The following is a 16,130-nucleotide window of genomic DNA, read 5'->3' on the forward strand; positions in this document are numbered from 1 at the left end:
GGAATGATATACTGACAAAAACAGCAGGATCAGTTAACCATACTATATAGCCAAGGCAAAAGAAAAAATTATCAATATTTATTTAAAATCTTGATGTTTTTATTTATTATGGATTTTTACATTAATTTTGATTGTTAAAATATTGCATTAAATATATTTATCTTGATTTTCAGCTTTTTGGCATCTCTTAAATTTTGCATTAAAGGCAGATATTTCACTCACCTGGCTTCTTCACTCTAGTCCTGGCCCTGCCACAAGGAGTCAGCTTACTTCAGAGATTACTATGGTGTCTGTCAAAGTAAGTGCTTGATAAATATTTTCAAAATGAATAGATTTATGAGTAAATTGAATCACTGTTAGTCACTGAGATATATGATAAAGCTACTTTCATTTCTTTCTTTCTCTCTCTCTCTCTCTCTCTCTCTCTTTCTTTCTTTCTTTCTTTCTTGTCTTTCTTGTCTTTCTTGTCTTTCTTGTCTTTTGTCTTTCTAGGGCCGCACCTGAGGCATATGGAGGTTCCCAGGCTAGGGGTCTAATCAAAGCTGTAGCTGCCGGCCTACACCAGAGCCACAGCAACGCTAGATCCGAGCCACGTCTGTGACCTACACCACAGCTCACGGCAACGCTGGATCCTTAACCCACTGAGAAAGGCCAGGGATCGAACCTGCAACCTCATGGTTTCTAGTTGGATTTGTTAACCACTGAGCCATGATGGGAACTCCTCATTTCTCCCATTTTAATATACAAAAGTACGCATTTTATAAACACATGTTAAACAAACTCATAAGAGACTGAATGATAAATCATAATGTAAGTTTAAAATTTTGCAGTTAGAAATGTGAGACAGTAAACTTCTTGGAGGGAGGGGTAGAGGGCTGGCTACTAATGTTTGCTGTGCCCTTACACTATGGATGTACTATCCACTATGTGAGGCATTTTGTATGTGTCATTATATTTAATACAAGTCTATTTTTATATTGTTTAAATAAGGAAACTGAGGCTCAGACTAACTTGCTCTATAACTAATAAGTGACAGAAAACGGATTTTAATCCAGATTTTCCTGCTTGAAGTGGCCTTATTCTGGTCACTGTGTAGGTTGGAGGCAAGGTAGGCTAGAGAAGAAGAGAAAGACACTGAGAAAAATACAACTATATCTATCCACAGTGCCAAGCCCATATCTTATACATAAGTGCTCAAATATAATTAAGAAACAAATGTATAATAAATAAAATATAGCTTCCAGCTGGACTAGATAAATTAGTTATCTTGGCTAACTAAAGCACTATTCCCTTCTCAGTTCTACTTTTTTTTTTCACTTAAGCACAAAAAAGAAATAACTTTCCTCTTCTCCACACTCTACAAATCTGAAAGTAATTCACAATTATCAACAGTGGTCTGAGAACGTGCATCTATACAACCTCTCACCTAAAATCCAGAGAGCGGTTGTGCATTTGTCTGTAAAACATACAAAACACATACATGCATTCATTCTTTCGTGATTCAAAACATGCAGTATTAATTGGATACATACTGTTTCCCTGGGACTGTTTTACATTTCTACATGCTACACACACGTGCACGTATGTGAGTGCACATCAGCTTATAACAGCTTAGAAAAACAAGAAAGTGCTTTATTAGAAACATTGAGAAATTTCTAAGAGACCTATAACAGAATCAGATATATCTAGGAACAAAATTGGATGAAACCATGGCCCAAAAACTTGCAGAACAGGGTTATTAAGATAGTCATACCAACTCCAGCCTCAATGGATAGAACAAGTGAGAGAGACAAGCCCTGGATATTCATCAAAGTATTTGAGAGGCTATATAAAAAGTAACTAGGCTGGTCAACCACCAATCTGTCTCCCATTCTTCCACTAAACGGCAACCAGCAGCAATGCTTGTTCATTGGCTAAAGAAGGAAGCGTGGATATTGAAGCCAGAGACACAGGGCCATGCTGCCTCAGCCAGCTCCTGACCACCAGGAGGGACAGGAAACTCCACCACAGAAGAGAAGTCATTAAGACACCCTTCTTAATAGCATATCCCTCCCCTTTGGTTGAAAAAGACAAGCTACCATAACATATTGAATTTATTGAGCAGGAAACTAAGGATTAATAGATACAAAGATAAACATACAAGAATCATCAAAATGATGTGCAAAACCAACTCCATGTAAGAAGATCACTGAACTCAGTAAACAGAAGAATTAAACATGCAAGGAAAGAGGGTTAATAGATGATCTGTTAATAGAGGAGAGAATAGTTGAAGAATAAATTAGCAAGTAGAAGACGGGCTGAGGAATTCTTTAATGCATTTCAAAAGAAAAAGTTAATAGATCTAGAAGATTCAATATTCATGTAATAGAGGCACGAGAAAGAGAGAATGCAGCAGAAAAAATAATGATAAAAGTAGATTTCTGAGAGTTTAAGAAAGATGCAAATCTTCAAATTGAAAATATTAACCAAGATGAATGAAACAGCACCAGCACTTAGACTTGTCATAGTGAAATTTTAGACCTTAGGGAATAAAGATAAAAATCCTAAAAGCTTCCAAAGGGATAAAAAAAGCTCAAAGGAATGAGGATCAGAGTGGCATCACATTTCACATTGGCAACACTGCTAAAAGACAACAGGACAATATCTTCCAAGATCTGAAGAAAAACAATACTGAGAAAAGTTAGTTTTCAAGTGAGAGTACAAAATATTTTTGCATACCCAAAGGTTGAGGAAATTTACCCACTCCTCAGATCTTGATTGAAATAATTATTCTGGGGTAGTTCCCACTATGGCACAGCGGAAATGAACCCAACTTGTATCCATGAGGATCTGGGTTCGATCCCTGGCCTTGCTCACTGGGTTAAGGATCTGGGGTTGCTCTGAGCTGTGGCATATGTCGCAGACGCGACTTGGCTCTCACATTGCTGTGGCTGTTGGCATAGGCCTGATTTGACCCCTAGCCTGGGAACTTCCATATGCCATGGGTGCAGTCCTAAAAAAAAAGAAAAAAATAATTATTTGGGGGCTGTAATCTAGCGAGTGAATAATTAATACAAAAAAAGAGAAGAGTAGCGTTTATGAGCTAATCTGAGGTCCAGTGTATTATGGACCTCCAGAGCCACACCAAATAAGACTCATTCCAGTTCTAGACAGTACTTAAGATTTTCATCACCAATAAGCTTCAAGAAATATAATCAGAAATTTTGTTGGCTATAATAAAGTCTTCCAGCTCAGAACTAAACTCTGGAATATGGATGGCTTTATTCTCTTGGGTTTTTTGTTTTTTAATTTTTTTTTAGTAGGATTAGAATTAAGAAAGTCAACATTTGCTATGAAAAAAATTATGTGATATTTTACACATCACCACATTTTTACAATTGCAAAAGTTTGAATTAAGAAGTTGTTATTTCTGCAGTTCCCGTCATGGCTCAGCGGAAACGAATCCGACTAGGAACCATGAGGTTGTGGGTTTGACCCCTGACCTCGATCAATGGGGTTAAAGATCCGGCATTGTGTGAGTTGTGGTGTAGGTCGCAGACACAGCTCGGATCTGGCATTGCTGTGGCTCTGGCGTAGGCCAGCAGCAATAGCTTCGATTAGACCCCTAACCTGGGAACATCCATATGCCTCGAGTGCAGCCCTCAAACGACAAAAAAAAAAAAAAAAAAAAAGTTGTTATTTCTCATAGAGGCATATAAAGATGGGAAATGGTAGAGCAAAATGTTCTGTAACATCAGAACAATTTGAGTTTGAATTTTGACTCTGAGATTTGATCTTAAGGAAAACATTTAGCCTCTCTGAACCTCAGTTTATTCACACATGAGGATAATAAGATCTATGTCTTAGGTTTGTGTAAAGATTTAAGAAGTTAACTTATGTAAAGTAGCCTAGTGTGCCAAGAGTTTCAACCCTCTTTGCACATTAGAATCATCCAAGGAGCTTTTAAAAACCATAGATGCACCTAGAGATCTGGTTTCAGTTAGTTCTAGGCTAGTATATTTTAAAAGCTTCCCATGTGATTTTAATGTATTGACAAAGTTGAGAAAAATTGGTATTTATATGGCTGGCACAAAGTAAGTACCCAATAAATGGTAACTTTCAAAAACTGAGGGGGAGGAGTTCCCGTCGTGGCGCAGTGGTTAACGAATCCGACTAGGAACCATGAGGTTGCGAGTTCGATCCCTGCCCTTGCTCAGTGGGTTACGATCCGGCGTTGCCGTGAGCTGTGGTGTAGGTCGCAGACGCGGCTCGGATCCCACGTTGCTGTGGCTCTGGCGTAGGCCGGTGGCTACAGCTCCGGTTTGACCCCTAGCCTGGGAACCTCCATATGCCGCGGGAGCGGCCCAAAAAATAGCAACAACAACAACAACAAAAGACAAAAAGACAAAAGACAAAAAAAAAAAAAAAAACTGAGGAGGAAATGTAATAGAAAGCTTTTAGATAGAGGTAGGTTTAACTTGAAGCAGATAAGGTTTACATCTCAAGACACTTCACTGGCACAGGCTCCTTCTGAGGCTCAGTGTGGTCTCCAAAGAGTGAGGGGAGGATGTTAGCAGCCCCAGCCCAGTGGTAGAATGGTGCCCTACCTGGTCACCTGCCTCTGCTATCCAGTTCTCTTTTACTTTACTATTTCTCTTTCTTCCAATTGCAAAAGCAATTTTAGATGTTAGAAGAGATCTGCCAGATTTCAGAACAAGGATAAAAATTATTTTCAGGGGAAAAATCTCAGTATACTCCACAAAGAGGTAATTCTTGTTATTCTGTTTTATTAGTGTTGAAATCAACACCCAGATATCATATGACAGCCCCAAGTCACAAATCAGCAAATAGTAGCCACAGCAGCACAGTAATAGAATCCCTGAGTCTTGTCTTATACTCCTGTGTCTAAGCACGCTGGTGTATCTCCTAGGCAATTATGCAGGTCTGTGGTGGGTGATCATGCATAACTCCAAAGGAGTGCCACTGACCTTTCAAAACTTGCCACATTCCTTGAGTAATTGATATGTCCTCTGGTCTTAGTAGCTTGTGACTTCAGAGCAAGGCCACACTGCTTAGTATCTAAACCACCACCCTGAGACCCTGAAGCTGGGAAGACTGTTTCTCTATTGGATCCACATATGCCTCCCCATCTACCCCAAATCCAAGGAGTGTTTAGATGTTGCTTTTCATCACCATCAGTCCTTCACTTGCATAGGTCACCTCCAATGCCCTGGGAGAAGCCCTGGCAGTTATTCAAAAGGGTGTATGTTTTTGTTAAATTTGTGTTAGTTGTACTTAGCTGACTTCTGCCTCTTTCTTATACTACTTTAGTCCTTTACACACTCCTGTCTAGTGTGGTACTGGAGTAGCTGTGGGCCTTTTTTAGGCTCTGGCTAAGGGGAAGCTCCTCAAAAAAAATTTTTTAAGAGAAAGTGAAGTTGGAAATATACTATTTTTAGCAAGTTTAATGTCAGATACTATTTACATACAATTTAAACACATATTTAAAGTGTACAATTTGATAAGTTTTGACTTATGTATAGCCTGAGAAATCACCACCAAATCAAGATAATGAGCAGAGCCCTCACCCTCAAAGGTTTACTCATGCCTTCTTGTAATTCCTCTCTCCTGCCTTCATTCCCATCCCCAGGAAACCATTGGTCTGCTTCCTTGTCAGTATAGATTAGTTTGCATTTTCTATAATTTTCTATAAATGGAATCATATAGTATGTACTCCTCATCTGGCTTTTTTCACTCAACATAGTTATTTTGGGAATCATCCATGTTGTGTGTATCAATAGTTTGTTCTTTTCTTTGCTAAAGAGTATTCCATTTATGGATATGCTGGCGTTTCCTTATCTGTTCTACTGCTGAGAGATATTTGGATTGTTTCCAGTCTGGGACTATTACAAACAAAGCTACATTGAACATTTGCATATAAATCTTTGTATGAACATATGCTTTCAATTTTCTTGGCTGATTACCTGAAAGTAGATGGTGGGTATATATTTAATTTTTAAGAAATTGCCAAACTTTCCAAAATGTTGTATCATTTTACATTTTCATTAGCAATGTGTGGAAATTCTGGTTGTTCCATATCCTTGCTAATAGGATAGGGTCAGCCTTTCATTTTAGCCATTCTAATAAAGGTAGTGGAATCCCTCTATGATTTTTAATTTGTATTTCCCTAATGGCTGATGATTTAGAGTATCTTTTTGTGTGCTTATTTGCCATCTGTATAGCTTCTCTATGATGTATCTTTTCAAATAGTTTGCCCATTTTAAAAGTGTTTGTGTTGTTTGTTTTCTAATTATTGAGTTTCAAGAGTTTTTTATAGATTCTAGATGTTCTCAGATGTGGTCTGGCTCCATATGATCAGGATAAACCAGTCACCACTGTTGAAACAATATTTCCAAAGCTGATTACTGAGTCTTTTTTTTTTTTTTTTTTTTTTTTTTTTGCCTTTTCTAGGGCTGCTCCCGCGGCATATGGAGATTCCCAGGCTAGGGGTCTAATTGGAGCTGTAGCCTCCGACCTACACCAGAGCCACAGCAATGAGGCATCTGAGCCGTGTCTAACCTACACCGCAGCTCACGGCAATGCTGGATCCTCAACCCACTGAGCAAGGCCAGGGATCGAACCTGCAACCTCATGGTTCCTAGTCGGATTTGTTAACCACTGAGCCACGACGGGAAATCCTGATTACTGAGTCTTGAATAATGCCACGTGTGGGATTTCTTCTACCCCACCCTGTAATGCCATCTCTATTGCACTGGGCCAAACCACTCTGTAAGGGAAAAACACTTCCTGTGTCTGTTTTCCTCTCATACTACTACCACACTTCACTTTACTTCTGCCACCAGATGTTTGAGTTTTCCATACATCTAGCAATTTTGTGACACTAGCTAGATATCCCATAATTTAACGCAATGCTGACACTATCTATTTGGTGATAGTATCAGATCCCACAGGCTAAGGGCTCAATCCCATGAGACACGTGCCTCCCACTCCCCACCTTTAGATGCCATTCATAAGTCCCAGGTTGTCACCTGTGATTCTGACTAATCAACTATAAATCCCATAACCCACTCCTTGGCTTTGATAATTTGCTAGAAAGGGTCAAGGAATTCAGGGAAATAATAAACTTACGTTTATTACAAAAGGATATGGTAAAGGATACAGATGAACATCCAGAGGGAAGTGATGAGGAAGGTATGAGGGAAGAGACACAGAGTTTCTATGTCCTTGCCAGGCATGCCATCCTCCTGGTGCCTCCATCTTCCCTGTGTTCAGCAACCTGGAAGCTCCCAGTACTTTTGGGATTTCTATGACAGTTTCATCACATAGACAAGACTGATCATTAACTCAGTTTCCAGCTTTTCCTCCCTTCCTGGAGGATAGGGGTAGAGCTGAAAGTTCCAAGCTTCTAGTCATGGCTTGGTCTTTCTGGTGACCAGTCCCCATCCAGAAGCCCACCAACCACTGCTCCATTAGAACAAAAGCCACTCCCATCACTTAAACATAGAAGAGTTTTAGGAGCTTTGTGCCAAGAGCTAGGGGCAGAGACCCATACAAACATTTTCTATTATTTCACACACTTTAAGCCCTTTTGAAGGCTTTTCTTCTAGCATGAGGTTAAGAAAAGTTCAGAACTGCATATTAACCTGCCTATGATCTACCCTTACAATTTCCCATGAACAAATGCTTTAACAAAAACACGTGTCTTCCAAGAACCATCATTTTCAGGGACACTCCAGTTTATAGCTGCGATTAGAAAAACAAAAAATAGGAGTTCCCGTCGTGGCGCAGTGGTTAACAAATCCGACTAGGAACCATGAGGTTTCGGTTTCCATCCCTCCCCTTGCTCAGTGGGTTAACGATCCGGCGTTGCCCTGAGCTGTGGTGTAGGTTGCAGACGTGGCTCGGATCCCGCGTTGCTGTGGCTCTGGCTTAGGCCGGTGGCTACAGCTCCGATTCGACCCCTATCCTGGGAACCTCCATATGCCGCGGGAGCGGCCCAAGAAATAGCAACAACAACAGCAACAACAAAAGACAAAAAGAAAAAAAAATAAAATAAATAATAATAAAATTAAAAAAAAAAAAGAAAAACAAAAAATAAAACCAACTTTTTTACAAATGTTAGCATATAGTCTGGCTAACATTTGTATCCTTGAATGAAAGGCTTAACACTTTTTTTTTTTTTGTCTTTTTAGGGCCATACCCGCAGCATATGGAGGTTCCCAGGCTAGGGGTCAAATTGGAGCTATAGGCACTAGCCTACACCGCAGCCACAGCAACATGAAATCCGAGCCTCATCTGTGTCCTACACCACAGCTCATGGCAACGCCAGATCTTTAACCCACTGAGCGAGGCCAGGGATGGAACCCGCATCCTCATGGATACCAGTTGCACTGAGCCTTGACAGGAACTCCCTGTTTTGTTTTGTTTTTTTAATTTTTAAAATTAAAGTATAGTTGATTTACAATGTAAAGGCTTAATGTTTTAAGCTTTCAGATGCTTTACAGTTGCCTATAGTTTGCCATCACAATGTCTCCAAGAACAATTGATGGATTCCTGGTTGTTGTTTTTGTTTTACAGGTCCCATTTGTCAACTTTTCCCCCAAAGCAAAGATTTTCATTTTTGCTTCTAGAGACAGAACATTTTTAATATAATTTCTTCAACTTCTCAAAATATTAAACTTGCTTAGCATTTTGAAACACTTGAAAAAAAATATGCACACACATACATGTATATGAAGATGTATAGTTATATATATGTGTGTGTGTGTATATGTGTGTGTGTGTGTGTGTGTGTGTGTGTGTGTGTAAAATATCTGCAACACTCCCTTCTAAGTAACTTCTGGTTGAGGGGGATTGGAGAGTCTCGCTTGATCAATGAACAGGCATTTTGGAGGTTCCTAATCCTCCTAGGTGTGTGAGCCTAGCATCTAGCCAGTTTCAAAACACTGGTAAAACTGACAGAAGAGTGAGAGAGTGACCGTAAATGGAGCCAAGAAGTGGCTAGCAGAATGTTTTTTCCATCCTACACTTTTCTCTGCTGCTATAACCTTTAGTTATGTAAAAAGAATCAAAGGTTTTATAGAGGGAAATGGAATAGGAAAACTTATGGAAAGTAGAGCTAAAATTGTGCAAAGAACAGCTGTAGCTGACCCAAGAATGATAGGAGGCCACAGAGCAGAGAGGAAGCTGAGGGAGTAAGGATACCTAATGATGTGTTCACATGAGCATCTGTCTCTGTAAAAATCAACATTCGGTTAAAATCGTTGTCTCTTCAGTCCAACTCTTCCTCCATCACACTTACCCTCACATCACCAGGCACTGGAATGGCTATGGACAATTCATCTATGGATGCTGAATTGGGGATTGGGGGATACATTTAATGTGAGTTTTTTGTGATATTTTTATGTGGTTTACAATCACTTTTGTGTGAAATTAAGCAATTGCTATTGTATGTTGGTATAGGAATGGCTTTTAGTAATTCTCTTACTACTGATAATGCCAGCTCACCTGGTTTTGTGACAGTTAAACTAAAGAAAGTTAAAAGGTGGTGGGAAGAAAAAGAAAAGAGAGGGAATTAGGGAAATATTACATTTTCGACTTTTTTTTATTCAAGTTTAGTTGATTTATAACGTGTCAAGTTCTGCTGCACAGCAAAGTGACTCAGTTATACATATATATACATTCTTTTTTTATATTCTTTTCCATCATGGTCTATCCCCATTTTTGACATTTAAATTATACTTATATAAGAATAAATAAATCTAGAAGTTACATGGCTCAGTGATACATTCTTTTTTTTTTTTTTTTTTTAGGGCTTAACCCATAGCATATGGAAGTTCCCAGGCTAGGGGTTGAATCTGAGCTACAGCTACCAGCCTACACCACAGCCACAGCAGCATGGGATCCAAGCCACATATGTGATCTACACCACAGCTCACAGCAACGCCAGATCCTTAACCCACTGAGAAAGGCCAAGGGTCGAACCTGCATCCTCATGGATGCTAGTCAGATTCATTAACTGCTGAGCCACAAAGGGAACTCCAACATTCTTTTTTTATATTCTTTTTCATCATGGTCTATCCCCATTTTTGACATTTTAAATTATACTTGTATAAGAATTAATAAATCTGGAAATTACATGGTTCAGCGGTAATGATTCTGACTATTATCCATGAGGATGAGAGTTCAATCCCTGGCCTCACTCAGTGGGTTAAAGATCCATTGTTGGTGTGAACTGTGGTGTAGGTTGCAAACATGGCTTGGATTCTGCGTTGCTTTGGCTATGGTGTAGGCCAGCAGCTGTAGGTACAATTTGACCCCTAGCCTGGGAATTTCCATATGCCTTGGGTGCGACCCTAAAAAGACAAAGTAAAAATAAATAAATAAATCTTAAAATTAGATCCTCTACTGTTAGAATTAACTAATTAAACCATTGATGAAATTAGGTACAATATAATCTCTAACACATTTTAGAGAGATTTTACTAAGTGGTTTATATAAATGATCATCATTTTTCTGGTTAATGTGCTTGTATAAAGCAGCTCATTCCCCTGTGGTGCTTGATGAAGCATAAATTTGATGAGAAAGGGCCCTGGCATATGATCACTTGTGCTGCATGATAAATTTATAACATTGGACCTCCCAGCTTGAATTGTCAGATGAGCAGTGAGAGACCTACCTGGCACATACTTAATGAAGCATTTGTCGAGTAAATGAGCAAATGAATGACTGAATGAATCATTAGATTTATAGGGTTTATATATCACCAGATATACATATCATTCTCTAGATCAAGACCCCTTGGTTCAAAGGAACTGAGTGATTTACCTCCTAACACTCAATGGCAGAGTGAAACAAAGGCTCTGATTGCCTGTCTTCAGTCATTAGCTCTTTCATAAGATTTCTGGTCATGGATATTTTCCAGGCTTTACATAAATATCCACTATTTCCAACAATTAAAATACCTCCTTTATAGCCTAGAGACTCTTGTCCTTCTATGGGAAAGGATTCCTCCATAGAAATATAGGAAATAAAGCATTGTTTGTTTTAAATATGCCTTCATGTTATCTGACCTGATTCTGATAAACAAGATGCCAAAAGAGTCTTGAGGTGGCGGGGGTGGGGTGGGGAGTAGGGAGTGGGGAGGCTCTTTAGATCAAGGGTCTTCAAACTGGAGGTCTTGACCCATTAGTGGTTCCTGAAATCAATTTGGTGGCTGAATTTTTTTATTCCATAAAAAAATATCAGATTGCGTTGCCACAAGGTAAAGTAAGTATTGTTTAGGGAAAACTTTGATGTACTTCATCATAATATAAAATATCTTTTTTACTGTGGATCATGTTCAGAATTTTTTTGTTTTGTTTTGGCCACCCTGCAGCATGTGGAGTTCCTGGATCAGGGATAAGATCCAAACCTCAGTTGTGACCTATGCCACAGCTGTGCCAACAGTGGATCCTTAACCCACTGTGCCAGGCCAGGAATCAAACACCTGTCCCAGTGCTTCCAGGATGCCATTAATCCCATTGTGCCACAGCAGGAATCCCCAGAATTTTTTAATTAATTAATTATTTTTTATTGAACCATAGTTGATGTACAATAGTACATAAATTACAGATGTACAATTATAGCAAGCGAGTCACAATTTTTAAAGATTATACTCCATTTATAGTTATTATAAAATATTGGCTCTATGCCCTGTATAATACATCCTTGATGCTTATTTTATACCTAATAGTTTATATCTCTTAATTCCTACTCCTATGTTTTTCCTCCTCCCAGAATTTTTTTTTTAACTAGGGTTGGTGACCAAGTGCCTAGAACAGAGTAAGAGTACAGCATAACATTCAGCATAGTATGTATTTAGGAGGAATAAGCCTGGGGGCAGATGTGTAACTGTTTTGGGTTGAGGGGGGAGGACTACGGCAGTTGGACCAGCCCTTAAATGATGCACAAAGGAGGGAAAGCTCAGAGCCTCTGTTGTAAGGCCTGAAGTCAAGGGTTGGAGGTCTCTGTAGAATGAGTTGGAGACCCAGAGTCCTGGAAAGGCTCTCATTGGATCTAGATGCAGCCTGAGCTTGGGCCTGGAATAGAATCTGATAAGAACAGTTTTGCAAGGGGTCAAATTGAGGCAGAGAATATCCCTGGGCTTGGGGGAAGATTGCGGTTGTTGACTTTGAAGTTGGTTGAGCTCCAGATGTAAGTGCAGTTCGTTTATAAAGTGCTAGATTTTAAAGAAGTGGCGTGAACGGGTGTGTCTAGAGTTCATTGGGATTGAGTATAAAAACATCATATACATGTGTATAGCTGGGTCACTTTGCTATACAGTATATATATATATATATATATATATATATATATATATATATATATTTTTTTGCTTTTTAGAGCCGAACCCACAGTATACGGAAGTTCCCAGGCTAGGGGTTGAATTGGAGCTGTAGCTGCTGTCCTATACCACAGCCACAGCAACGCCAGATCCGAGCCGTGACCTACACCACAGCTCATGGCAACACTAGATCCTTAAGCCACTGAGTGAGGCCAGGAATCGAACCACAACCTCATGGTTCCTATTCGGATTCATTTCTGCTGAGCCACTATGGGAACTCCTGTACAGTAGAAATTGATAGAACACTGTAAATCAACTATAATGGAAAAAATAAAAATCATAAAATAAAAAAAAAAACACTGGGGAAACTATAACTGGGCACCTGCTGAGTTGTAGGAAACCCACAGGCAGTAGGTCGAGAGTAGGCAAGAATGATACAATGGGATTAAAAAGTCATCACTATTTTCTTCAGACTGCCTGGTACATGAGTTAATATTTGCAATACTGCAATGCTATACTAAATAGTATCCAAGTAGAATAATGAGTATACAAGTGTTATATCCATCTTTTTATTAGCATTTCCTTAGTGAATCTTTTTCCATCCTTTATTTTTAACTTTGACATTGTTTTAAGTGTGCCTCTCATAAAAATATGTAGTTATTTTAATTTAATTAATAATATATCAAAATGTGGAGTTCCTGCTGTGATACAGTTGGTTAAGGATCTCGTATTGCTGCATTTGTGGCATAGCTTGCAGCTCTGGCTCAGATTCAGTTCCTGGCCTAGGAACTTCCACAGGCCGTGGGGGTGGCTGAAAAAAGAAAAAAGGAAAAAGAATATATCAAAACGCAAAACAGAGTTTTGATAAGGAAAGTGAATAACTGTCAAGATTTAAATATCTTTAAGAAAAAATAAGAAAATACTAAAAATATTATATAATTGGATGGGCTAATGCAAATAGTTCATCTAGTAGCTTGAAATACAACTCAGTAAATCTGAACCTATAAAACTGTAATTATAAAGTGACCAGAGGAAAAGGAGGGGTTGGGAGCAAATAGTACTATCAGATTATATTGAACTAATTATAGGTTATTAGACCTTTGACATCCAGCTATAACTAAGAGGAAAATGATTTAAAAGATATGTGATCAATCTTTTTTTAAAAATCATTTCCAGCGTTAGAAAAGGGTCAGAATTTAATGTAAAGTTTTTATATAAGAAAAATTATCAAATAAATCTACATCTTAATGAGGTATTTGTCTTCTAGCTATGAGCATAAAAATACTAAAATCTTAAGTTTCTGGGGAAAAACTATGAACTATGTTTATTGTATTTATATAAAAATACAATATTTTGACTCTTCAGTCAATAATTCTAGGAGTTGAGTGTAGTTTTGTTGTTATTGTTTTCATTTGTTAGTTCCAGTAGCAGGATAGGCTTCAGTTGAAATTTTCATGCTCTATTACTTGATCCACTTTGTCATGTTGTGAAGAAGGCTGGCTCAGGATCAGAACCAGTAATGTCCACTAGCCCACAGTGGCATCAAACTTCTAGCTTATGAGCATCAGATAACTCTCTGAGTGGATCAGCTATGAATAGCTGTGGATTACATTATACACACTGCCATCATTCAGGCAGCTGCATTTTCTGTTCTGATTTTCTTTGCATAGGATAAATTTATTTTCTCAGTTTCTGTGTTAACAGAAAGAGGATTAAGATTGGATGGTCAGTGTGGTAACCAACCCAATTAAGACCAACAGATACCAAACAGATTCGTTTTCGCAGCTAAGCCAAGCCAAAACTTAAAACTCATTAACAGCCAAGTTCTCAGGTAAGACTGAAATACTTTGTGGGCTATAGTGAGCTAACTTCAATGAGCTAACTTCAACAATAGCATTTAACAATATATCAAAGGTCCCCGACATCAGCCATGATTAATTAGTTTAAGGAGGCAATTATACCAGTGATGTGGAAATACCAAGATATTATCTGAATGAGGTAGGTCAGAAAGGATTTAAAAGATAGCTGCATCAGAAGTCATGTCATCAAACTTATTGGAAACAATCATTGTTGAAAATGAATTATACTTGAAGGCTCTATTTTCTCTACTTTTGTATATTTTTGAAAATTTACGTTAAATAAGTGATAAGGAAACAGAAGTCTAGAAAAACCTAAATCACTTTTTAAAAAAACTTCTCTTGAAGTAAAAATAAAGTTTTAAGGAGTTCCCATCATGGCTCAGCAGCTAACAACTCTGACTAGCGTCTATGAGGACACATGTTTGATCCCTGGCCTTGTTCAGTGAGTTAAAGATCCAGTGTTGCCGTGAGCTGTGGTATAGGTTGCAAACGCAGCTCGGATCCTCTGTTACTGTGGCTGTGGTGTAGGCCGGCAGCTACAGCTCAGATTCGACCCTTAGCCTTGGAACTTCCATATGTTGCAGGTTTGGCCTAAAAAGCAAAAAATAATAACAATAGTAATAATAAAGTTTTAAGTGACAGGTTATGGAAAAAGTGAATGCTACAATAAGTATAACTAGATTTTATCGCAAATTGAATTTATATTCATTAAAAATTTTGCATTGATTTTTGTGTGTATATATGTGTGGGCTTTAATGCTCACATAATGTATGTGTTAAGTTTGAGTAAAAAGTTTTTGTAAGTATATATCACAATATAAATGTCAGATATTATTATTCATTCTGAAAATTACCAGTGGCCAATGTCACTGAAGCTGATAGAGGGCAGCATGGTCTTGTGATTTTAGCAACAGATCCTGAGAAATGGGCTATGATCCCAGTTTTGCTTACTAGAGAAGCAGACCAATTCAGTCATCATTTAAGTGACACTCATTAATTAAGAGTTCAACACCATACTAGAACAGTGTGACATAAAAGTTACGGCATAATGGTAGGTTTGGAGTCACATGTGGGCTAGCCTCCTGGCTTTGCCATTTACAGCTGTATGATCTTGGGCAAAATGAAACTTACTGGACCAGGCTCAGCTCCCTCTTCCATAAATGGGATCAATAATAGCAAACAGAGAAGGTTATTGTAGGATAAAATAGATACAGCCCATTATGTATCTAAAACAGTGTCTTGCATGTAGCAGATGCAATAAAAGCTAGTTGTTATTTTTAGTATCTGCCCCATTGAGTATGATACATTTTCCTCATAGTGGTAAGTAGAATATAGAAATGGAAATGCTCTGTTGCACTAGGCATTCTAAGAAAGACATGTATGCAGGATAACCTAAATCTTGACATGGACAGCAGTATTCAGATGCAGTTTCCTTGCATCTGTCTGTTAGGCTTCTTTACCCTAGGGGATCTTCTAACATTTAGGTTCCTGTAGCACCTGAGGCTGGCATTTTGAAGAATCAGCCAAGAAGGAAGCAGGTCTGCTGAAACCTATTCCACTTAACTTTACACTCACTGTCTTCTCAGACTTCTCTTCTAGGTGCCTTTATTTCCAATTGCTCTGTCTCCAGGTCTGTCCCTAGTACTGTGACAATTGCCCAAAGTCAGACACTACCGCCCTCGTTGGATCCCTCAGATCAGACCACCCCTTGCATGCCATTGTCTGGGTGGAGTTAAGCACTCTCCCTGGGCCTGAATGTTAAGACTTCTGTGCATTTCCTCAGTTAAAAGAGGGTTCAACTTTTCTAACAATTGCTGTTAGAAGGTCCACCACTGCCTTTTCCCAGGCTCTATTTTCCACCCACCCCAGCCCCTCCTACCATGCTGCATGACATGCATAAGTATCTAGTGTGTGGAGGATATTCACAAAATGTTTGTTGAATAAATG

At 38.7% G+C, this 16,130-nt stretch overlaps 1 long non-coding RNA gene across 2 annotated transcripts in view; it reads left to right on the forward strand.

Annotated features, from left to right (window-relative positions):
• The window catches only part of LOC106509808, an 86,243-nt gene that overhangs the window by 41,124 nt on the left and 28,989 nt on the right, over positions 1 to 16,130 (forward strand). For both annotated transcript variants that reach the window (XR_002342701.1, XR_001307695.2), the window contains exon 2: positions 174 to 298. This is a non-coding gene — a long non-coding RNA (uncharacterized LOC106509808). The remainder of the gene's footprint in view (positions 1 to 173; positions 299 to 16,130) is intronic.

The sequence above is a fragment of the Sus scrofa genome, chromosome 3, assembly GCF_000003025.6.
Source record: "Sus scrofa isolate TJ Tabasco breed Duroc chromosome 3, Sscrofa11.1, whole genome shotgun sequence".
NCBI classification, from domain to species: Eukaryota; Metazoa; Chordata; class Mammalia; order Artiodactyla; family Suidae; genus Sus; species Sus scrofa.